Source organism: Amblyraja radiata, chromosome 14 (genome assembly GCF_010909765.2).
Source record: "Amblyraja radiata isolate CabotCenter1 chromosome 14, sAmbRad1.1.pri, whole genome shotgun sequence".
NCBI lineage: Eukaryota > Metazoa > Chordata > Chondrichthyes > Rajiformes > Rajidae > Amblyraja > Amblyraja radiata.
In genome coordinates this window covers 56,102,303-56,128,177 of record NC_045969.1, presented here as the reverse complement: position 1 = coordinate 56,128,177, position 25,875 = coordinate 56,102,303, and the positions used below count along the sequence as shown (strand labels likewise).

Here is a 25,875-nt window from a genome sequence, read left to right as displayed (position 1 = left end):
GATCCCTCCGGCCACTCATTCCAGACACAGACTACCCTCTGAGTGTTAAGATCACCTTATCCTGCCAGAGGGCGGGACAATTTTCAGAGGCAGCCATACAAGATTCAGTGCTGTTCTGTGGCTGCCAGCAATGTCAGAGGGGAGAGATCAAAGCAATCTGATATACCATGAACTTTGTAGACAAGGAACTGCAGATGCTGGAATCTTGTACAGAACACGGACGGTGGGCGGCACAAGGTGGGGCAGCTCGTAGAGCCGCTGTCTCACAGCGCCAGAGACCTGGGTTCGATCCTGACCTCGTGTGCTGTCTGTGTGGAGTTTGTACGTTCTCCCTGTGACCGCATGCGTTTCCACCGGGTGCCCGCATTTCCTCCCACATCCCAAAGACGTGCGGGTTTGTAGGTTAACTGGCCCTCTGGAAATTGTCCTGCGTGGGTAGGGAGTGGAGGAGAAAGTGGCACTGCATGGAACTAGTGTGAACGGGTGATTGATGGCGTGGACTCGGTGGGCCGAAGGGCCTGTTTCCATGCTGTATCTTTAAACTAAACTAAACTCACACAAAGTGCGGGTGTAACTCAGCGGGTCAGGCAGCGTCTCTGGGGGACATGGACTGGCAACGTTCGGCTCTTCAGACCGTGAACTCTGGCCTAGTTTGAGATATTGATACAGTTTTAAACAGATCAAATAAACTGTGGCAACGTTGCCTTACTTTATAGGTCACTAATGTTGCCACGACTTCCTGACTGGTCAACAAAACAGGAAGGGACACGAGAATAGGTACAAAAGAAATGTGTCAGAAGGGAAATGGATGTTCTGATATGAAAGTGTGAACTGCTGTTCCATCACTTGCCATTTCTTTGTCATTCAGTGGAGATTTTACAATCTATTATGATGGTTATAGAGGGACAGAGACTTAACACCAACTATTAGAATCTGTGGGCAAGTTGTTACAGCTGATTCTTCACACTGTAGTTCCTTAGTTGCAATACATAGAAACAGAAAATAGATGCAGCACCGCGCTGATCATTCAGAATCACCTCCTTTCTCCCCATATTCCTTGATTCGGTTATCCCTAAGTGCTACATATTCTACATATTATACATATTCCACCAGCCCAGGGGAATGTTGCAATGACTAAACCTGGCTGGGGGGTTTTAACAATGTAAGGATATTGTCAGGACTCGAGGGCCTGAGCTATAGGGAGAGGTGGGCAGGCTAGGACTGTATTCCTTGGAGCGCAGGAGGATGAGGGTTGACCATTGTTTTATCGTCTTTAGTATGCTATCAACGAGTATTGTGATAAAGACCTGCTATGCCACGGCATGTAAGAACTCGTTGTTCTATTGTCGGTACATACAACAATTACTCACTCGACTCTTAACACTTGTAGAAGTGTATACAATTATGAGGGGAAGAGATAGAGTGAATGTACAGACCCAGGGTAATGGAATCAAGAAAGGGCATAGGGTTAAGATCAGAGGGGAAAGATTTAATAGGAACACGAAGGGCTACCTTCCCACACGGGCATATGGAATAAGCTGCCAGAGGAGGTGGTTGGACAGGTACATGGATAGGAAAGGTTTATAGGCTAAATAGGGGCAAAGGGGACTAGTTTAGGTGGGACATCTGGGTCGGCGTGGAGCAGTTGGGCCGAAGGGCCTGTGTCCGTGCTATGTCTCTATATCTATGGTCATTGCCACGGTGCTGTCAGTGGGGATTCTTGGTGTAACGATCCACCATCATACTTCCGAAATATTTAATTCACCGTAAGGTCCCTTGGGACATCATGCAGTCATGAATAGAAATCTTTCATTTTTATCTTTATAAAATCATGAGAGGAATAGATCGGGTAGATGCGCAGAGTCTCTTGCCCAGAGTAGGGGAATCGAGGACCACAGGACATAGGTTTATGGTGAGGGGGGGAAAAGATTTAATAGGGATTTGAGGGGTGAATTTTAAACTCAAAGGGTGGTGGGTGTATGGAACAAACTGTTGGAGCGAGTTGTTGAGGCAAGGACATCATCCCAACATTTAAGAAACAGTTAGACAGGTACATGGATAGGACAAGGTTTGGAGGGATACGGGCTAAACGCAGGCAGGTGGGACTAGTGTAGCTGGGACATGTTGGCCGGTGTGGGTAAGTTGGGCCTAAGGGCCTGTTCCCACACTGTAAGACTACGAGTCTCTAATCATTCCTTCAAGCGTGATAAATTCAGGGGTGCATACTGTTTACTTTGCAGGGAGAGGCAGGCTGCCAAAACCAAGTCACTTCTGAGGACCAGGCAAATGAGAGATTCTATTTAAACCACGTTCATGCAGATGCTGATATTTTCAGTCATTTCACGAAGGCATTAAATCAGATGTGTTTATTAATAGCCTGGTACACATTCCAGACCCCATGATGCCAATAACTTGGGTGGAAGGGGACAGTGGGGAGGGGAAATAGGGGGGGGGGAGGGAAATGGGACTCGGGGGTGAGAGATGAATGAATGGAGGAGGGGAACGGAGCTGGGTGATTGGACTGGTGGGACATGGTGGGAGATATGTATGTGCAGCGGGGTTTGTGCAGGGCAAGGAGATGGGTGTGTGTGTGTGGAGTATTACAGAAAGACTGGATAGACTCAGTTTGTACTCGCTAGAATTTAGAAGATTGAGGGGGGATCTTATAGAAACTTACAAAATTCTTAAGGGGTTGGACAGGCTAGATGCAGGAAGATTGTTCCCGATGTTGGGGAAGTCCAGAACAAGGGGTCACAGTTTAAGGATAAGGGGGAAATCTTTTAGGACCGAGACGAGGAAAACATTTTTCACACAGAGTGGTGAATCTGTGGAATTCTCTGCCACAGAAGGTAGTTGAGGCCAGTTCATTGGCTATATTTAAGAGGGAGTTAGATGTGGCCCCTTGTGGCTAAAGGGATCAGGGGGTATGGAGAGAAGGCAGGTACAGGATACTGAGTTGGATGATCAGCCATGAGCATATTGAATGGCGGTGCAGGCTCGAAGGGCCGAATGGCCTACTCCTGCACCTATTTTCTATGTTTCTATGTTTCTACACTTGAAACTGGAGAATTCGATGCTCATACCGCTGGGTTGGAAGCTACCCAAGTGGAATATGAGGCGCTGTTCCTCCAGTTTGCATGTGAACTCACTCTGGCAATGGAGGAGGCCCGGGACAGAGAGGTCGTTGTGGGAATGGGAAGAGGAGTTCAAATGTTTCGCAACCGGGAGAACACTTCCGCTCGGCGGACCGTGCGCAAGTGTTCGACGCAACAGTCTACGCTTGTACAGGAGGCCACGCGGGTAGCGTGGGATGTGGTAAACGAGGTCGGAGGAAGTGCGTGTGAATCCCTGTCTCTCCTGAGGGACTGCTGGGGTCCCTGGATGGAGGTGAGGGAGGGGGGGGGAAGGGACAGGTGTTCTGCTACTTTGCAGGGGGGGCCAGTACCTGGGGAGAGGGCGGGTTGTGTGGGAGAGGATGAGGAACCTCCTGAGGTCCCCTATTCACCCGACACCGTCGCTGTTGCAGGAGGCAGGATTTCCCAGGCCGCATCTTATTCAGGGGCATCCATCTTGAAATGCCGGAGAAACTCAGCGGGTGCAGCAGCATCTATGGAGCGAAGGAAATAGGCAACGTTTCGGCCCGAAACCCTGAAGGAAATAGGCAACGTTTCGGCCCGAAACGTTGCCTATTTCCTTCAGGGTTTCGCTCCATAGATGCTGCTGCACCCGCTGAGTTTCTCCAGCAATTTTGTGTACCTTCGATATTCCAGCATCTGCAGTTCCCTTTTGAACACAGTAGATTGTAGCTCTGCCTCCATACCGACTGAGATCACATAATCCACATCAAGCTGGGGGGAATCAAGCCTTCAGCCTTCCTAGCCTGCGGGGGCTTGTGAGAGAGGGACTGTCAGAGTGGAGTACCTGCCTCCACCACCACTGCTGGCAGCACGTTCCAGGCACTCAATGGTTCAATGGTTCTTTACCGTCACGTACACACAACACAGTGGAGTTCTTTTGCACAACCACGAATGCACAGCCACCATATTTTGCCGCGTTTACAAAGAAAAACAGTCCAAAGTCCAGTCCACACTCCCCATTCTCTGTGCTAAAAAACCTGCCCTGCACATCTTCTCTAACTCTGCCATTATAATGATGCCCTCTCATTATGGGCATTACCATCCTGGGAAAAGGTCCTGACTGTCTACCCTATCCATGCCCCTCGTTGTTTTATATACTTCCGACAGGCGGTCACGGCGGTGCAGCGGTAGAGTTGCTGCCTTACAGCGAATGCAGCGCTGGAGACCCGGGATCTACGGGCGCTGTCTGTACGGAGTTTGCACGTTCCCCCCGTGACCTGCGTGGGTTTTCTCCGAGATCTTTGGTTTCCTCCCGCACTCCAAAGACGTGCAGGTTTGTAGGTTAATTGGCTTGGTAAATGTAAAAATTGTCCCTAGTGGGTGTGGGATAGTGTTAATGTGCGGGGATCGCTGGTCGGCGCGGGCCCGTTTCCCTGAATGGCCTGTTTCCGCGCTGTATCTCTAAACTAAACTAAACTAAAGGTCTCTCCTCAATCTCTGACGTCTCAGAGAAAACATTCTCTTCCTCCAGCTAATACCTTCTAATCCAGGCAACATTGTGGTAAAATCGAAGATAGACTCAAAATGCTGTAGTAACTCAGCGGGACAGGCAGCATCTCGGGAGAGAAGGAATAGGTGACGTTTGGGGTCGAGACCCTTATCTGTTTAAACCAGCATCTGCACTTCCTTCCTGCAGCATTGTGGTAAACCTTCTCGACAGATAAAACCTGTGGGAGGATGCGTCACACACGCCCAAAGCGAATAACCAGGCAGGTTGGTACAGATCACTGTTCATAATCATTAACCAGGCTTTCATACCAGCACCAGCAGTGCAAAGAGATAGCAGGCCTTGGATTCCAAAAGCTACTGATGAGCAGTGAGCTGGTTCAGCAAATGCAGCTGGACACAACATGCCAGCTGCCTCTTACCAACACGAGAAAATACATCAATGCAATATCAAACCTCCTGACAAAGGACATCTCATCTTGTGCAGATTAACTTCCTTTGGCCAACCATTAATTATCCCTGGCAGAATTAGTAAATACATCAGTAACAAGTTCTTGAAAAATTGTAGGGGAATCAAGATCTGGAGGACAGGTTTAAGGTGACAGGGGAAAGATTTACTAGTTACCTGAGGGGCAACTATTTCACATAATGGCCAGATGGAACGAGCTGCCAGAGGAGGTAGTTGAGACAAGTACAATCATTTGTAGTCAATGCCTACTATGTTCTGTTGTGCTGAAGCAAAGCAAGAATTTCATTGTCCTATCAGGGACACATGACAATAAACTCACTTGAACTTGAACTTGAACTAACAACATTTAATAGACATTTGGACAGGTACGTAGATAGGAAAGGTTTAGAGGGAGTCACAAGGAACTGCAGATGCTAGAATCTTGTGCAGAACACAAAGTGCTGGATTAACTCAGTGGGTCGGGCAGCATCTCTGGAGGACATGGATGGGCGACGTTTCAGTTCAGGGCCCTTCTTCAGCCTGTTTATGGGCCAAAAGTGGGCATGTGGGACTAGGTTAGATGGGGCATTTTGGTTGGCACCCTGGGTGGGGTTTTATTCTGTGCTGTACAACTGTATGACGAAATAAAATTATTCTTGGTTTTTAGAAAATGTTTTTACTCTTATAGTTGCAGAGAATACTTACACAAACACAAACCATTTCCAAGAAGCAATATTTCATAAGAAGAACACAGAATTCCAGGAAAATGGCCAAATGAAGCTAGGGGTTGTGTGTTTCAGATTCTGGAGTCACTTATTCTGCAGTCTGAATACCCAGGCAATGACCAGGAACAAAAGGTGCTACAGAAATGCCTCAGGGTTATCCAGACAGCTTTGGATAGCAAAATGTGTTCATTTGTCACAGCATCTCAACAAATTTAGCAGTAGATAGATGCACAGAGTCTCTTGCCTAGTGTAGGTGAATCGAGGCCCAGAGGACATTAGAATTAGAATTTCCTTTATTGTCATTCAGACCTTACGGTCTGAACGAGATTTCATGCCTGCAGTCATACATACAATAATACAATAATAAACAACAATAAACACAAATTAACATCCACCACAGTGAGTCCTCCAAGCACCTCCTCACTGTGGTGGAGGCAAAAATCTTAGGGCTGCAGTCTCTTCCCTCCTCTTCTCCCTCTGCGCTGAGGCGATTCCCCACCGGGCGATCAGTCCCGCGGCTCACCGAACCCCGCAAACGGGCCGGCTCAAACACCGCGGCCCGGGGGTGGTCGAAGCTGCCGCCCTCCAGTCCAGCGGACGCAGCCACCGGCCCGCGGCTGAACCCCGGACTCAGGTCACCGCCGCCAGAACGCCGTCCCAGCCACCAGAGCACCGTTCCAGCCCCGAGCCGGATCGCCCTCACGTGAGTGCCGTTCCTCCCTCGGGCTGGGCCGCCCCGACGGGAGCGCCACAGCCCCTCACGGGAGCGTCACAGCCCCTCACGGGAGCGCCGTTCCAGCCCCGAGCCGGACCGCCCTCACGGGAGCGAGCCCAGAGCAAGTCCTGACTGGCTGCCTCCGGAGTCTCGAGGTCGCCAGCTCCGCCATTAGGCCTCAGCGCAGACGGAGGCAGAGAAGGGGGATACGACAAAAAAGTCGCATTCCCCCGAAGGGAGAGACAGCAAGCCCCGGTTCAACCCCCCCCCCCCCCCCCACATAAACACAACCTAAAAACCAAAAACTTAACTAGACAAAACGAAAAAAACAACACAAAAAAGTAAAAACAAACATAGGTTTAAGGTTAAGGGGAAAAGATTTAATAGGAATCTGAGGGGTAACTTTCTCACACAAAGGGTGGTGGGTGTAAGGAACAAGCTGCCAGAGGAGGTAATTGAGGCAGTGACCTGTTATTGCATTTTATTCTACCCATGGACAGTTGCTATCTCAGCACCAACCGAGCTGCGACACAGGATTCTGAACCCACAAATTCGATGAATGTTCCACTTTATAGCCTGTGGCTAGAGCAGGCTCCCAGACAAGTGGATGCAATTGACTTGCTTAGCTGCAAACCCCTGGGCTGTGAAATGAATAACACAGCACACGGTAGTCTGTAATAGTGTCGACACTCGCTAATTTACAGATGAGGAGATGATATGTAATGCAGACTCATTAATACATATCAACATTGAAAATAATTAAAAGGCTAGAAAAATTAATCATGGTCCCAATAACGGACTTGATCTGTTTACTATTGGTATATTTATGTGAGGCATGTCAGTTTTACAGCCATGGAGCTGTACAGCACAGAAACATCTTGTCTATGCCGACCAAACTTGGCATATTGGGCTAGTCCCGTTTGCCCGTATTACATCCAGACCCTTCTAAACCCTTCCTGTCCATATCTCAGTCCAAATGTCTTTTCAAAGTCATACTTGTATCCGCTCATGTATATACGATAAAACAATTGTATAATGATGTATGTAATAATGTAGGTGGTATGATTGGAAGTCTGCAGATGACATAAACATTGGTGGTTTACTTTTGTTTAATTTCGATTAGAGATACAGCATGGAAACAGGCCCTTCGAGTGCGCACCGATTAGCGATCCCCGCACATTAACACTATTCTACACACTAGGGACAATTTACAAATTTACCAAGTCAATTAACCTACAAACCTGTACGTCTTTGGAATGTAGGAAGACACTGGAGCACCTGGGGAAAACCCACGCAGGTCACAGGGAGAGCGTACAAACTCCGTACAGACAGCACCCGTAGGCAGGATCAAACCCGGGTCTCTGGCGCTGTGAGGCAGCAGCTCTATTGCTGTGCTGCTGTGAGGAGCGTCGACTGTACAGGATGAGAATGATATTGATCAGCTGGTAAATGGGGCAGGGCAATGGCAGATGGAATTTAATGCTGATCAATGTGAGGTGGTGCAGTTTACATGGATTGGGCAAATAATGCCCCTGTCCCACTTAGGAAACCTGAACGGAAACCTCTGGAGACTTTGCACCCCCACCCAAGGTTTCCGTTCGGTTCCCGGAGGTTGCAGGTGGTTGCCGGAGGTTGCAGGTAGTGGAAGCAGGTAGGGAGACTGACAAAAACCTCCGGGAACCACACGGAAACCATAGGTGGGGCGCAAGGTCTCCAGAGGTTTCCGTTCAGGTTTCCTAAGTGGGACAGGGGCATAAGGATGTGTCACAGACCACCAATGGTGAGGCCCCGTGGAGTATTAAGGAAGAAAGGGACCTTTGCGTTACAAGGTCAAAAATCCCTCGAGGCAGCAAGTCAGGCAGATTGGTGGGGAAAATGCTTATGCTTCCCTTCATGAACCAGGGCTTGGAATATCAGGACAATCTTTGCACAAATTTCCAACACATTGCTCTGGCCACAGCTGTAATATTTTGTGCCGTTCTGATCGCCACTCTAGGGAGGATGTGACTGCAATGGAGAGGGTGCAGAGGAGATGCTTCAGCTATGAGGAGAGACTGGCCAGGCTAAAAAAAGAAAGTGCTGGAGTAACTCAACGGGTCAGGCAGCATCCCTGGAGGACATGGACACGTGACTTTCCGGGTGTGGACCCTTTTTCAGATTTCAGAGAGAGGAGGAGAACCAGGCAGACCTTGAGGAGATTTCATAGTCAAAATGTAGAAACAAAGAACTGCAGATGCTGGTGTAGAAAACCAGTTACCTGAAACACGGCCCAGACCTGAAACAGGGCCCAGACCTGAAACATCACCGATCCGTGACTGACTAGGCTAAAAATAGACACAAAAAGCTGGAGTAACTCAGCGGGACAGGCAGCATCTCCTGAGAGAAGGAATGGGTGAGACCCTTCTTCAGACTGGGCTAGATTGTTTTCATTGGAGGCTGATGGGGACATAATGAGAGGTATACATAATTACCAGGCACAGGCAGGTAATTAATAAGAGACAAGTCCCATGACAGAGGTGTCTACAACTTATTTTTCTTCAATTAGTATCCATCAACATACCCAAGAGAGTTAAGAGTGTTTTATTACCATGTGTCCTGAAACGCAGGGCTGCCAACATTGGGTGAGAGTTGGGAGTGAGAAATTGCAAGAGACCAAGCCCGAAGGAGCGTAGTGACCGAGGGGTGGGGGGGGGGTGTGGGAGGGGGGTTTATTACAGTTAATATGTACCGAGGGCAAATTTTTGTTCCATTGCTCCCCATTCCCAATTAATTTTGCATTGAAGTGATTGAAATCCAAGTTACGTTTAAATGGCATCAGAAAAACAAAACCTCCGGAATGGATGATATTCATTACGTGGTTGGTTGGAGTCAGTATCAGCACAATTATTATATTAAACTTTGAATCTTCAGATGTCCTGGTTCAAGCTAAAACTAAAGACAAATAATAACCTCCTCACACATTTCCCTGCAAGTATCTCTGTCATTCCTTTAAAATATGCCCCTTCTTTGAACAAGCTCTTAAAATCACATCTGAATCCGTTTCCATCTGATTACACTCCTTGAGGATGTTCATCTGCGCGTTCAATTAATAAAACAACGAGATTGGGGACATTTCTATTCAACCTGTCAAAGGAATTGGGGGGGGGGCTGACAGACAGCCTGACACCTTGCATGTCATTTTAATATTACACTTATCCCATCCCCCTGGATATTCCGGATTAATAAATTAAAGTTTTGTCAACTAATTACAAATCAGGCTAATTACAAATTAATAATATTAGCCAACTCCGAAACACGAAACGCAGAGCATTGGGATCCAGACATCACGGACAACTAGCCTCAGTTCTCCCGCTCACATCTGGCAGTGCTCTCTCTCTGAACTAGAGGCCATAAAACGTTTTTGAAAGTGGGAGGCTGAGCGATCACTGATCACTGGCCTTGGGGATACCTGGCGAGGGAGTGGAGCAACCGAGTGGGGGGAGGGTGTGGGAGGGGGGTAGCCCCCCTTCCCAGGGTAGGGAATGGGTGAGACTTTTTGATGAATTGAAATCATGTTTTAGTGCACTGTAGAAGTATGATTTCAATGTTTTTTGTATGAAGTATTTTTAAGAGGTAACTTTTTAAGGGGTAACTTTATCCACACAAAGGGTGGTGGGTGTATGGAACAAGCTGCCAGAGGAGGTAGTTGAGGCAGCGACTATCCCAACATTTAAGAAACAGTTAGACTGATACATGGATAGGACAGGTTTGGAGGGATATGGACCAAAAGCAGGTAGCGTAGCTGGGACATCTTGGCAAGTTGGGTGTTGGCAAGTTGGGCCGAAGGGCCTATTTTCACACTGTATCACTCTATGACTACATTATACCTCCACCATGCATGAATGCTTCAAAATCAAGTGGTTGAGTTTTATTGCCATATACTCAAGCATAGAAACATAGAAAATAGGTGCAGGAATAGGCCATTCGGCCCTTCGAGCCAGCACTGTCATTCAATATGATCATGGGTGATCATCTAAAATAAGTACCTCTTACCTGTTTTTTCCCCATATCCCTTGATGCCGTTAGCCCCAAGAGCTCAATGTAACTCTCTCCTGAAAACATCCAGTGAATTGGCCTCCATTGCCTTCTGTGGCAGAGAATTCCACAGATTCACAACTTTCTGCATGAAAAAAGTTTGTCCTCATCTCAGTCCTAACTGGCCTACCCTTCATTCTTAAACTGTGACCCATGGTTCTGAATTCCTCCAACATCGGGAACATTTTTCCTGTAGTTACAGTAAGTGAAAATCTAGCAGGCAAGCAGGATGCTTTCTCCAACCACTCCCATTTGAAGTCCACTATCTTCCACCGCTTCTACCCAGTGCTTGGTACTTACTTCCAGCAGCCACTGGTTGTCCTCCAGGATGCACCGAGCCGCAGCCTGATCCATGCTGGTCACCTGGGCAAAGTCGGCACAGAGACTCTCACAACAACTGCACAACGCTCCCGACGCCTCCGACGGCCCTGAGGCTTGCACTGAGGCTGCTCCATGGCTGGAGCTGCAGCGAGCGACTCGCCAGCCTGGCAAACACTCGCCAGCCCAGCAAACACTCGCCAGCCCCGGCTCCCCGTCCGCATCTGTCCCCGCCGTTGCTTCTGCTTCCATCCCTCCCTCAGCCCCGGCTCAACAACACCCGCTGACCATGCCGTTGATATGAGTTTTGAAATTTGTGATAAGCGTGAGAGTGTGAGAATTTGGCCAGATACGTGATTCTCACGCTCAATGCGTGAGAGTTGGCAGCCCTGCGAAACGCAACATTACTTGCAGCAGCAGCAACAGCAGCAACAGGTTTGGAAACACAGTACCCAATAGATAAGATAATAAACAAACAAACACAAATAAATAAATAAACCAGTATAATGCAAAAAGAAAAACAAGCCCAGAGTCCCCACTTCATAGTTTGCAGTTTAATTGGAGCTTTTAGTGTTCATGAGCCTGATGGTTGTTGGGAAGAAGCTGTTCCTGAACCTGGACATTACAGTTTTCAGACTCCTGCACCTTCCTCCAAGATGGTGTGAGTGTGGCCAGGGTGGTGTCGGGTTACAGTTAGTCTGAACAAGGGTCACAACCCAAAAATGTCAACATTCCTTCTCTCCAGAGATGTTGCCTGTCCCGCTGAGTTACTACAGCTTTTTGTGTCTATCGTGGTGTAGGCCCTTGATGGTGCTGGCTATTTGAGTCAGAGCAACTTACAGTTCCCTTTGATGGTGGGATTCTTGTTATAAGTGAGTAGTTCTGGTACAGTTTAGAGCACTTTAGAGGGCACTTGATAAAGAGCTTTTCACCCAGAGAGTGGTTGTAGTCCTGAACGCACTGCCTGAGAAGAAAACTAAAAACTAAAAACTAAAAAAGAATATGGTGCCATCACATTTAAGCAGCATCTGGAAAAGCACCTGAATCGCCAAGACGCTGTAGGCTGTAGACCTGGTGCTGGGAAACGGGATTAACATTGATGGGTATATAATGGTCGGCTCTGGCAGCTTTGGCCAAAGGGCCCGTTCCTGTGCTCTGTGTTTTCTATTACCTCAATGCACAGCCACACATGAACGACAGCCTCCCCCCTAAGTCCCGAGTGTTTGTACGTTTGTGGAAAGGAAAGCAAGGGGGAGAAAACAGCGAGGGGTAGCAGAGCAGAGGTGGATCCGAGTAGAAAAGGCATACACCTGTTCTGGTATCAGGTCGTAAGCCTCTTATATTTCTGAAGAAGGGTCTCGACCCGAAACGTCACCCATTCCTTCTCTCCAGAGTCAAGTCAAATCAAGTCACTTTTATTTCTATAGCACATTTAAAAAACAACTCTCGTTGGCCAAAGTGCTTTACATTGGTGGAGGTACTAACGTTATACAACATTGGTTCATAGATTAAGTACCTGTACATACAAAAATACATACATATGTCCCTCCCTCAGAGGACGTCAAGATAGGCTTGAGAGTAAAGATGAGTTTTGAGTCTCGACTTGAAAGAGTCGATGGAGGGGGCAGTTCTGATGGGAAGGGGGATGCTGTTCCACAGTCTAGGAGCTGCAACCGCAAAGGCACGGTCACCCCTAAGCTTATGCCTAGACCGCGGGATATTCAGTAACCCCAAGTCGGCCGATCTGAGGGACCTGGAGGTGGAGTGGTGGGTAAGCAGACTTTTGATTGTTGGTGGGGGCAAGCCCGTTAAAGGCTTTGTAAACATAAAGAAGAGATGATGCCTGTCCCGCTGAGTTACTCCAACATTTTGTGTCTATCTGACCAGCAGCAGATTCAGAACAAATATTATACCTCTTTGAACTATACTCAAAATCTCAACTTACGGCGCCATTTTGTGGAAAAAAAGAAGGGTTTTAAAAGTGCTCCAAATTTTACCAGAACTATTCATTTATAACAAGGATGTTGACTGGCATTAGTTTATGCAAATATAAATCTGTCACAAAGATTCATAGGTATCTGCCCAGAGTGATTTTTGATCCAAAGCACTGCATGCTTAAAAGTACTCTTCCTTACAGTCCATGTTATATTAACATGACATTTTCTTATATGTTCAACAAAGCAATTGTCCCTCAGTGTGCATTTCCCCAAATTGCAACATTGCAAAAAAGGATGTAACCTCTCAACCCTGACACTACTGTGGCAATGTAGAATGACTTCCCAGCTACTTCTTGGGACGACAGATGGCACAATGGGCTAAGTGTTCGGCTGGCGACCGGAAGGTAGCCGATTCGAATCCCGCTTGGAGTGCATACTGTCGTTGTGTCCTTGGGCAAGACACTTCACCCACCTTTGCCTGTGTGTGAATGTGTGTGAATGTGTGTGAGTGATTGGTGGTGGTCGGAGGGGCCGTAGGCGCAGATTGGCAGCCACGCTTCCATCAGTCTGCCCCAGGGCAGCTGTGGCTACAGAAGTAGCTTACCACCACCGAGTGTGACTGAGGAGTGTATGAATAATGCGATGTAAAGCGCCTTGAGTATTAGAAAGGCGCTATATAAATCCCATCCATCATTATTATTACTTCTGTACGACAATTGTAACCTGTTCCGAGTGCATTTGCTGATCATGTACTTCAGAGCTGCACAAAATTGTATAGCAGTTTCCCAATCAGTTTACAATGGCTCCACATGTTAGCTTGTCATTGGCAATACAGGCCACTAATTTCCCAACAGCAACAAGGAACTGCAGATGCTGGTTTGCCAAAGAAAAACACAATGTGCTGGAGTAACTCAGCAGGTCAGGCAGCATCGCTAGAGAACATGGATAGGTGATGTTTCAGGTGGGGACCATTCTTCAGGAGGGTTCTTAAGGAAGAAGAATCCCGACCCAAAATGTCACCTATCTGTGTTCTCCAGCATTGCTGCCTGACTCGCTGAGTTACTCCAGCATTTTGTATCAGAACAGTCTGCCTATTCACCTATTCTACATAGTGAAGAAGAAAATTCAGCTAAACTAAAATCCTTGTGCTTCAAAATCAAGTATAATTGGATATAATCTTGCTTGCGATGCCAAATTGCAGCCATGCTGACAATATTGAAAACATATTAAAATATTTTACCACTGCCAAAGTCTCCAATTAGAATCAAAATAGCAGCATTAAACCTTTGATGCCACATTACAGACGAAACAGCACTGCCCTTGGTAATAAAAAAGCCAATAGGCAGCAAGCCAAGATCACTACATTTACACATGTCAAATCTGAGCAGGAATAGAATTCTAAAAATTCCACGTCAGTCTTAGAATTAGAGAACAAAATACTATAAAGGAGGCTGATATACTTGAAGATATTCAGGGTTTAAAATTTTGGGTTATAATTTTAGAATCAGCTTTTTTTAATTAATGTTGGGCAGGATAGAATTTTTTTAAATAGCCTGATAACACACGGTCATTGGATGTCTTTAAGTCAATGGGTGTGAAGCATGAAGAGCATTTTAAGCCACGTAGCCAGATTGAGAAAGTACACATCTGCCCATTTACGCATCAGTCTAAAGAAGTGTCTCGACCCAAAACGTCACATATCCATGTTCTCCACAGATGCTGCCTGACCCGCTGAGTTACTCCAGCACTCTGTGAAACGTCATCTATCCATGTTCTCCACAGATGCTGCCTGACCCGCTGAGTTACTCCAGCACTGTGAAACGTCATCTATCCATGTTCTCCACAGATGCTGCCTGACCCGCTGAGTTACTCCAGCACTCTGTGAAACGTCACCTATCCATGTTCTCCACAGATGCTGCCTGACCCGCTGAGTTACTCCAGCACTCTGTGAAATGTCACCTATCCATGTTCTCCACAGTGCTGCCTGACCCGCTGAGTTACTCCAGCACTCTGTGAAACGTCATCTATCCATGTTCTCCACAGATGCTGCCTGACCCGCTGAGTTACTCCAGCACTCTGTGAAACGTCACCTATCCATGTTCTCCACAGATGCTGCCTGACCCGCTGAGTTACTCCAGCACTCTGTGAAACGTCACCTATCCATGTTCTCCACAGATGCTGCCTGACCTTTGTGCCTTTTGTCCATTTACCATGTTGATGATGGGAACATGTTTCCCATTCTCATTCTTGCAGGTCGCAGCTGGAGTCAAGAGAAACTGCAGATGCTGGAATCTTAAGCAAAGCACAAAGTGCTGGAGTAAGTCAGTGGGCCAGGCAGCATCTATGGAGGGATAGACTATATTTTGGATTGGGACCTTTCTTCAGGCTGATTGTAGTAAAGAATTAGTAGGAGAGATTGTAGTGGAGAAAGCTGGAAAAGAGGTGGAGGTGGACAAAGCCTGGCAAGTGATAGGTGGATACAGGTGAGGGGCGATTGACAGGGAAACATTCTATCACCCAGAGAGTGGCAAGTACTTGGAATGGCCTGCGCTAAAGAGTGGCCAACACTGCGTCACTCTCAGTGATGAATTGATGAGATCAATACTTGAATCATTCAGGCAGAGAAGGATAAGGACCAACTCCTGGGAGATGGGATTCGGACAGAAGAGTGCCCTCTGGATGACATGGATGAGTTCATAAGTGATAGGAGCAGAATTAGGCCATTCGGCCCATCAAGCCTACTCCACCATTCAATCATGGTTGATCTATCTCTCCCTCTCAAACCCATTCTCCCACCTTCTCCCCATAACCCCTGACTCCCGTACTAATCAAGAATCTATCTATCTCTGCCTTAAAAATATCCTCATATGACGGATATCCTCATATGAGCTGGATAGGGCTCTTAAAAATAGCGGAGTCAGGGGATATGGGGAGAAGGCAGGAACGGGGCATGATTGGAGATGATCAGCCATGATCACATTGAATGGCGGTGCTGGCTCGAAGGGCCAAATGGCCTCCTCCTGCACCTATTGTCTATTGTCTATTGATTTGGCCTTCACAGCCTTCTGTGGCAATGTAATCTGCAGATTCACCATCCTCTGACTAAAGAAATTCATCTAATCTCCTTCCTTGTATCTTGAACCTTGTGGTCACCACCTCCGAAGAGTCCACAAGGACTATACTGGAAGGTGGACAATGTATACGGGACAATTTTTACATTTATCAAGCCAATTAACCTAAGGAATGTTCTTTTATTCTGAGACTATGATCCTTGGTCCTAGACTCGCCCACTAGTGGAAGCATCCACTCCACATCCACTCTATCCAAGTCTTTCACTATTCAGTAGGTTTCAATGAGGTGGCCCCTCATCCTTCCAAACTCCAGTGAGTACAGGCTGTGCCATGAAATGCTCATCATATGTTAACCCACTCATTCCTGGGATAATTCTCGTAAACCTCCTCTGGGCCCTCTCCAGCGCCAGCATGTCCTTCCTCAGATAATGGGGCCCAAAATTGCTCACAACACTTGGCCGAATAGCCTGTTTCCATGCTGTATGATACTCTATGATTATAAAACCACAGGGAATTGCATCAACTAGAGACCACCCTTTCAATCAGAGATGAATTATAGAAACTGCAGATGCTGGAATCCAGAGAAAGGCACAAAGTGCTGGAGTAACTCAACGGATCAGGCAGCATCTGTGGAGGGAATGGACAGGCGACGTTTGGTTTTCTGAAGCCTCCTATTCCCAGAGGAGGGAGATGAGATTGTGACAATGTTTGCCTCATGTTCCTCTGCATCAAATATTGGAACCTCAGTCATATTTTCTGCTGCCAAGGCCCTGGTACTTTCCAATTAGCGTCTGGCTGTTTGAACTTCCTGTTGATCTGATGAGTCTGGACCAGCTAGTTCATTGTGGGATGGAGTCAGAAACACCAGTGCCAAGGAAGCAATCACGGTTGAAAGGGTCCAGCAGGTACATACCGCCTGTCTGTCCCAATGAGCATTGCGTTTGGTTTCTTTGCTACAGATTCGACTTGCAGATTAACTTTTTGGGAATCCTGCACCAGCACTCTCAAGTCCCTTTGCTCCTCCGATTTCTGGATTCTCTCCCCCTTTAGAAAATAGTCTACTCCATTATTCCTATTACCAAAATGCATGACTCCACTTTTTGCTACACTATATTCCATTTCCCAATTCCCTGCCCACACTCCCAACCTGTCCAAGTCCTTCTGCCGTGTCCCTGCTTTTTCTACACTACCTGCCCTTCCACCTATTTTTGTATCATCCGCAAACTTGGCCACAAAGCCGTAAATCCCCTCATCCATATCATTAATATACAACGTGAAGAGTAGCGGCCCCAGCATCGACCCCTGCGGAACTCCACTAGTCACTGGCAGCCATCCAGAAAAAGCCCCCTTTACTGCCATTCTTTGCCTTCTGCCATCCAGCCAACCTGCTATCCACGCTAGAGTCTGCCCTTGGATACCATGGGCTCTCATCTTCCTTAGCAGTCTCACATGTGACACCTTGTCAAAGGATTTCTGAAAATCTAGGTAAACAACATCCACTGACTCTCCTTTGTCTGTCCTGCTATTTACTTCCTGAAAGAATTCCAGCAGATTTGTCAGGCAAGACCTCCCCTTCACGAATCTGACTTCAGCCTATTTTATCATGAAATTCTAAGTACTCCATAACCTCATCCTTTATAATGGACTCTAAAATCTTACCAACCACTGAAGTCAGACTAACCGGCCTATAGTTCCCACTATTCTGCTGACTCTAGTGATTCTTGAAATATCACAACTAATGCCTCCACAATCTCCAGCTCCACCTCCTTCAGAACCCTAGGGTGCAGTCCATCTGGTCCAGGTGACTTATCCACCTTCAGCCCTTTCAGCTTCCCAAGCACCTTGTCCTTAGTAATAGCTACTCCTCTAACTTCCACCTCCTGACTCTCTTGAATAGCAGTCATGTTGCTGGTGTCTTCCACTGTGAAGACTGAGGCAAAAAAGTTATTCAACTCCTCTGCCATTTCTTTATTCCCCATTATCACTCCTCCTGCATCTTTCTCCAGCGGCCCAACGTCCACTCTTGCCTCTTTCTTACTCTTTATATAACTGGAGAAACTCTTGCTATCCTCTTTTATATTATTGGCTAGCTTACCTTTGTATTTCATCTTTTCTCCTCATATTGCCTTCTGTCCTTTAAAAGCTTCCCAATCCTCTGGGTTCCCAGTAATCGTTGCAATGTTATATGCTTTATCTTTTAGATTTATACTGTCCTTCACTTTGCTTGTCAGCCACGGTCACCTCTTTCTCCCGCTAGAATCTTTCTTCCTTTATGGAATGAACAGATCCTGCATCTTCTGAATTATTCTCAGAAATTCCTGCCATTGCTGTTCCACCGTCATCCCTGCTGGGGTCCCTTTCCAGTCAACTTTGGCCAGCTCCTCCATCAAGCCTCTGTAGTCCCCTTTGCTCAGCTGCAATACCGACACATCCTATTTCATCTTCTCCCTCTCAAATTGCAGGTTGAATCTTATCTTATTGTGGTTGGTATCTCCGAGAGGTTCCTATACCTGGAGTTCCCTTATCAAATCCGGTTCATTGCACTCCACACCCAATCCAGAATTGCCTTCTCCCTGGCAGGCTCCTGCAGTTACTTGTTTTATATAATCATTTCAAAGAAAAAATAGTGCTCCCCCCCCCCCCAATCTGAAAAGCCGTCTCTCCCACAATCTCTCCTTCTCCTACCCCCTCCATCAGTCTGAGGCAGCGTCCAGACCTGAAACGTCTCCTGTCCATGTCCTCCACAGACGCTGCCTGCCCCGCTGAGTTCCCCCAGCGCTTTGTGTCCCCCCCCCCCCCCCATTCCTCCACCTTTCTCGCCCCTTAACCTGAACACCGGGAGAGAATGGATTAGCTCCCAGTTGATGTTACAACTCATGAGTGCATCAAACTCCAGTGTGGGTCAGGACACAACCCGAAACATCATCCGTCCATTCCCTCCACAGACGCTGCCTGACCCACTGAGTTCACACCTTGTGTTTCGCCTCTATCTAAGTTTCAGTTTTGACTCGAGATTTAACAAACAAAAAGGCTGGCTTACAAAGTGTGCAGGAAGAAGTGCAGATGCTGGTTAAACATCGAGGGCAGACACAAAACACTGGATTAACTCAGCGGGTCCGGCAGCATCAACTTCGCAACCTTTCAATGCCACCACTTGGACATCAGCAAACTCTGGGGCTAATTGCACGAACGATCTTTCCCGAGAGAATGGAAATGCAACAATAAACGCTTCTAACAGCTGCATTAAGGTGGAAATACTTGCCACAATGTGCCAAATACCTGCAGAAGCAGCCGAAGTAACTCCGAATAACAGCATGCAAGACGACTGAGCTCGCCTCTACTGCCCGGCTTCCAGCGCCTTGTGTGAATGAAGGATCGATCACACTGGAGTACCACTGCAACGCTGCCTCTCCGAATAGGAACACGGCAACACCTCACACACTTGCATGGCAGCAGCAACCGGCTTAATTAAAGGGAAGGACCTTCATTCAGCCCCAGGGGCTTTTTTTTTTGGTCGGCAACCAGTGGTTTCTAAAAACTAAAACAAACATTTGGACAAGATAACAAAACCAATTAATCAAAGGAAAAAAATCAAACGCAATGCAAAAGGACGAAACTAACTGCAGAAGCAATGAATAACTTTGCATATAAATTGTGTTGCCAGTGTATAGTCGGAGGTGTAAGCAAATATATTGCATCCCAAGTAAAATGATACTGTTACAGGAAGAGATGCTACTGTGACTAGTCAGCTAACATTCCACAAACAAGACTTAGTCATGAGTTAAAAATTACACGCTGTCCTGACATTTTTCCCTTCACCCATTCAATATGTTGCATTAAACTAAACTACAATCTTTCACACAGGAACCAAAGATGAGTTCATAAATGCACAGGTCTTAGGAGTAGAAGTTTGCCATTTGGCCCATCGAGCCTACTCCACCATTCAATCATGGCTGATCTATCCCTCCCCTCTCAACCCCGTTCTCCTGCCTTCTCCCCATAACCCCTGACACCCGTACGCGTCAATCTCCACCTTCAAAATATCCACTGACTGTGGCAATAAATTCCATAGATTCACCACCCTCTGACTAAAGAAATTCCTCCTCACCTCCTTTCTGAGGCTGCTGTTGCTGGAGTCATAGAACTGTATTTTAGTTTAGTGATGCAGCGCGGAAACAGGCCCTTCGGCCCCACCGAGTCCGCACCGACCAGCGACCCCCGCACACTAACACTATCCTACACACACTAAGGACAATCTACAATTTTACCGGCCATGCAACCTACAAACTTCGATGTCCTTGGAGTGTGGGAGAAACCCGGAGCCCTTGGAGAAAACCCACGCAGGTCACGGGGTGAACGTGCAAACTTCATACCGACAGCACCTGTAGTCAGGATCGTACCCGGGTCTCTGGTGCAATGAGTCAGCAACTCTACCACGTGTCACCGTGCCACCCTGTACCACTGTACACCTTTGGTCCACCTTGCCCACGCCGACCGTTAGTATTTTGGGCTAGTCCCATTTGCCTGCATTTGGCCCATGACCCTCTTTACCCTTCCCATCCGTATATCTGCACCTGAAAAGGACGTCCTGGAGTTTGAACAAGTACAAACAGTCTCAGCCTCTAGTCTTTCCTTAGGACAGTAGTTCCTCATCCAAGGGACCATTTCTGGAAACAAAAGCATGAATGAAATCAGCTCTAAAAGGAGGTCATAAAGTCATGCAGCAGAGAAACAGGCCCTTCGGCCCAACACGTCCATGTTGATCAAGATGGCCCATCTAAGCTAGCCCCATTTGCCTGCATTTGGCCCATATCCGTTCCTATCCATGTACCTGTCCAAATGTCTTTTAAATGTGTTATTGTACCTGCATCCACTACCTCCCCTGGCAGCTCATTCCATACACCCACCATGTGGTGTGGATCCTATTAACTCTTTCCCCTCTCAGGGAGATCTGTTTGTCCCTGTACCCCACCCCAATGTGGAGATACTGACATTAGAACATTAGGGCAGCATGGTGCCACAACATTAGAGTTGCTGCCTTACAACACCAGAGACCCGGGTTCGATCCTGACCATGGGTGCTGTCTGGATGGGGTTTATACGTTCTTCCCTATGGCTGCATGGATTTTCTCCGGGTGCTCCGGTTTCCTCTCACACTCCAAAGACGTACACGTTAGTAGGGCCTTGGTAAAATTGTAAATTGTCCCTAGTGTGTGTAGGATAGAGTTAGTGTGCGGGGATCACTGGTCGGCACAGACTCGGTGGGCTGAAGGGCCTGTTTCCGCGCTGTATCTCTAAACAAAACTAAATTAAACTAAACTAAATTAATGAAGACACAGAGTGCTGGAGTAGCTTAATAATTAATAACCTGTGGTTTTCCCGAGTCCAGCACTATCAGTATCAGGAGCATTTAATGTTTACTAATTAATATTTATCTCTAAATCATTTAGGCTTGTATTCACTGGAGTTTAGAAGGATGAGGGGGTATCTTATAGAAACATATCAAATTATAAAAGGACTGGACAAGCTAGATACAGGAAAAATGTTCCCAATGTTGGGCGAGTCCAGAACCAGGGGCCACAGTCTTAGAAAGGGGAGGTCATTTAAGACTGAGGTGAGAAAAAACGTTTTCACCCAGAGAGTTGTGAATTTGTGGAATTCCCTGCCACAGAGGGCAGTGGAGGCCAAGTCACTGGATGGATTTAAGAGAGAGTTAGATAGAGCTCTAGGGGCTAGTGGAGTCAAGGGATATGGAGAGAAGGCAGGCACGGGTTATTGATTGGGGACGATCAGCCATGATCACAATGAATGGCGGTGCTGGCTCGAAGGGCCGAATGGCCTCCTCCTGCACCTATTTTCTATGTTTCTATGTTTCTATGTCTGGACTCAAAATCTAGTGTGAGGTAGCATTATAATCAAGAGTGTTTAATTGTCGTATGTACTGACAATGGAAGAATACCATTCTTACTTGCTTTTTACAGACCTATTAACACAATTACACAACAAATATAAAATTGTCAATAATACAATACATTTAATAATAAGTAATATTCAGTATCCAGACCATGATAGTGCAAAATTGGGGAGAAGGCAGGAGAATGGGGTTAGGAGGGAGAGATAGATCAGCCATGATTGAATGGTGTAGTAGACTTGATGGGCCGACTGGCCTAATTCTACTCCTACCACGTATGACCTCATGATCTTATAAAACTCAAGTCCGTTGTGGAACCACATACACAGTCCGTAGAAGATCATAGGTGATGAGGTCAGTGTTGTGTAGTGTTCAAGAGGCTGATGGTGGCTGGAAGGAGGCTGTTCTTGAACTTAGAGATCACAGTTTTCAGGCTCCTGTACTTTCTTCCCAGTGGTAGGTCTCTGATGATGCTGGCCGCCTTTTTGAGGCAGCGCCTCCTGTAGATCCTTCTGTCAGTGGGAACATCAATAGCCATTTTGCATTTGTGTGCATGAGGATCATCTCTAGATTTCAAGGATAATCAACCAGTCATGCAGCACTTTGGACTGATGACTTGGAAGATGCTAAATAATGCACATGGCTTTTTTTCTCACCATTTCAGTATAGGATTTCAGTATAGGAGTAAAGAGGTTCTTCTGCAGTTGCATAGGGCTCTGGTGAGACCACATCTGGAGTATTGTGTCCAGTTTTGGTCTCCTAATTTGAGGAAGGACATCCTTGTGATTGAGGCAGCGCAGTGCAGCGTAGGTTCACGAGATTGATCCCTGGGATGGCGGGACTGTCATATGAGGAAAGATTGAAAAGACTAGGCTTGTATTCACTGGAGTTTAGAAGGATGAGGGGATATCTTATAGAAACATATAAAATTATAAAAGGACTGGACAAGCTAGATGCAGGAAAAATGTTCCCAATGTGGGGCGAGTCCAGAACCAGGGACCACAGTCTTAGAATAAAGGGGAGGTCATTTAAGACTGAGGTGAGAAAAAACCTTTTCACCCAGAGAGTTGTGAATTTATGGAATTCCCTGCCACAGAGGGCAGTGGAGGCCATGTCACTGGATGGATTCAAGAGAGAGTTAGATAGAGCTCTAGGGGCTAGTGGAATCAAGGGATATGGGGAGAAGGCAGGCACGGGTTATTGATAGGGGACGATCAGCCATGATCACAATGAATGGTGGTGCTGGCTCGAAGGGCCGAATGGCCTCCTCCTGCACCTATTTTCTATGTTTCTATGTTTCTATTTCATACACAACCAGCCTCTTACTTTGGTGCTTTCTGTGCCATCCTTCCACCCCATTTTATTCCAGGTGTTAATCTTTTTTCTAGCCTCTCCCATCCCAAGGAACAAACAAACTATTTCATATGACACGAAAGTGTGGAGTGAGATGGCTCCACCCATCATATTGCTTCTATAAACCATGTGCAATATAATTGTGACACGGTGGGGCAGCGGGTAGAGCTGCTGCCTCACAGCGCCAGAGACCCGGGCTCAATCCTGACCTTGGGTGCAGCCTGTGTGGAGTTTGCACGTTCTCCCTGTGACCGTGTGGGTTCCCTACGGGTGCTCCGGTTTCCACCCACATCCCATAGACATGCAGGTTTGTAGATTAATTGGAGTGTGTAAGTTTTCCCAAGTTTGGATGAGAAAGTGGGATAACATAGAACTGGTGTGAAGGGGTGATTGATGTTCGACGTGGAACTCAGTGGGGTGAAGGTCTATGTGGACTCAGTGGGGTGAAGGTCTACGTGGACTCAGTGGGGTGAAGGTCTATGTGGACTCAGTGGGGTGAAGGGCCTGTTTCCGTGCTGTATCTCCAAACTAAACTAATCTATTCTAGCCTCCATCAATCCAGCTAATCTCCTGACACAAAGCTGTTTGTAATTCATGGCTCCCCAGATACTAAGGCAAACATTGAGAATATTCATCTATTCTTGCAGTCATGTCACCCCCCTCCTCATTCCTGCCCTAACACCAAGGGCCCATTGTGTCCTGCAGAGCACATGACCACCTCTGTGTTGTGCATTTTCAAATACATTCCAGCCTTGTTCATGCCATATTTAATTAGTTTTTTTTTGGAAGAAGTTAATTAAGTCAGCTTGAATTACCTTCCGTGGGAATTACTTCCTCCTTGCTACCAAGCTGCTAAGAAAGTGTTTCTTCTAATCTCTGGGCTAACTCGTTCTTTATTAGTTTGACAGCAGTTTCCCGAATCTACTCTCTGTTACACGTTGGGCCACCATTTCTGGAAGGCGACATGAGAGGTAAACAATAAATAAAATGAAAGATAACTCAGACTGTCTGTGAAGATCTGTCTTGGGCCCAACACATCGACGCAATCACAAAGAAAGCTCACCAATGTCTCCACTTTGTTAGAAGATTGAGGAGATTTGTAATGTCAACTAATATTTTATCCAACCTCTACAGGTGTACAGTTGAGAACATATTGGCTGGTTACATCATGGCCTAGAAGGAAGGAAGGCTGCACAGAGCGATGGACACTTCCAGGTGCATCATGGGTACTGACCACCCTCCATTAACGCGATTGTAAGGAGTCCTTGACTCATAAAGGCAGCCTATCACCAGCCTGGCCTTGCTCTCACCTCGCTACTACCATCGGGAAGGAGATACAGGAGCCTGAAAGTTATGACCACCAGGTTAAAGAACAGCCTCTTCCCAACAGCCATCAGGCTCGTGTACACTGCACAACACGTGCCTAAACCCTGTCTCAACAACTATGCTTTGGAGTCAAAGGAGAAGGCTGGAGAATGGGGTTCAGAGGGAAAGATAGATCAGCCATGATTGAATGGCGGAATAGACTCGAAGGGCTGAATGGCCTAATTCTGCTCCTATGATTTATGAACTTAAGGGCCTGTCCCACAAGCATGCGACTCCATGCGGCGAGCGCGACCTAACGTGGTCGCTTGAGCCGTACGGCCTCGCGGGGCCGGTCCCACTTCGATCGCCGGAGCCGTATGGAGTTGTGCGGAGCTGGTCCCGACATCGCGCGGGGCTCCGAAAAACTGACCGGGTTCAAAAATACCGCGCGGCAACGGCCTGCCACCTCGACGCCATACGCAGCGCCTCGACGCCGTACGCAGCTCCTCGACACCGTACGCAGCCACCTCGACGCCGTACGCAGCCACCTCGACGCCGTACGCAGCCACCTCGACGCCGTACGCAGCCACCTCGACGCCGTACGCAGCCACCTCGACTCCGTACGCAGCCACCTCGACGCCGTACGCAGCGCCTCCATGCCGTACGCAGCGCCTCGACGCCGTACGCAGCGCCTCGACGCCGTACGCAGCCACCTCGACGCCGTACGCAGCGCCTCCATGCCGTACGCAGCACCTCGACTCCGTACGCAGCCACCTCGACGCCGTACGCAGCGCCTCCATGCCGTACGCAGCACCTCGACTCCGTACGCAGCCACCTCGACGCCGTACGCAGCGCCTCCATGCCGTACGCAGCGCCTCGATGCCGTACGCAGCCACCTCGACGCCGTACGCAGCGCCTCCATGCCGTACGCAGCACCTCGACTCCGTACGCAGCCACCTCGACGCCGTACGCAGCGCCTCCATGCCGTACGCAGCGCCTCGACGCCGTACGCAGCCACCTCGACGCCGTACGCAGCCACCTCGACGCCGTACGCAGCCACCTCGACGCCGTACGCAGCCACCTCGACGCCGTACGCAGCCACCTCGACGCCGTACGCAGCCACCTCGACGCCGTACGCAGCGCCTCCATGCCGTACGCAGCGCCTCGACGCCGTACGCAGCCACCTCGACGCCGTACGCAGCGCCTCGACGCCGTACGCAGCGCCTCGACGCCGTACGCAGCGCCTCGACGCCGTACGCAGCCACCTCGACGCCGTACGCAGCCACCTCGACGCCGTACGCAGCCACCTCGACGCCGTACGCAGCCACCTCGACGCCGTACGCAGCCACCTCGACGCCGTACGCAGCGCCTCGACGCCGTACGCAGCGCCTCGACGCCGTACGCAGCGCCTCGACGCCGTACGCAGCCACCTCGAC

The 25,875-nt window shown here is 47.9% G+C and overlaps 1 protein-coding gene and 1 long non-coding RNA gene across 2 annotated transcripts in view; one reads left to right on the top strand and one right to left on the bottom strand.

Moving 5' to 3' along the window:
- Window positions 1–19,279, bottom strand: part of gpr156 (G protein-coupled receptor 156) — a 51,897-nt gene extending 32,618 nt beyond the window's left edge. The window contains exon 1 of the mRNA XM_033033413.1: window positions 19,151–19,279. The gene's annotated coding sequence lies outside the window, so the exon portion shown is untranslated. The remainder of the gene's footprint in view (window positions 1–19,150) is intronic.
- Window positions 19,280–22,148: 2,869 nt separating this feature from the next.
- LOC116980930 lies at window positions 22,149–24,105 on the top strand. The gene is made up of 3 exons (XR_004414109.1): window positions 22,149–22,241; window positions 24,043–24,044; window positions 24,094–24,105. It is a non-coding gene; the product is annotated as an uncharacterized LOC116980930 (long non-coding RNA).
- Window positions 24,106–25,875: the final 1,770 nt, after the last annotated feature.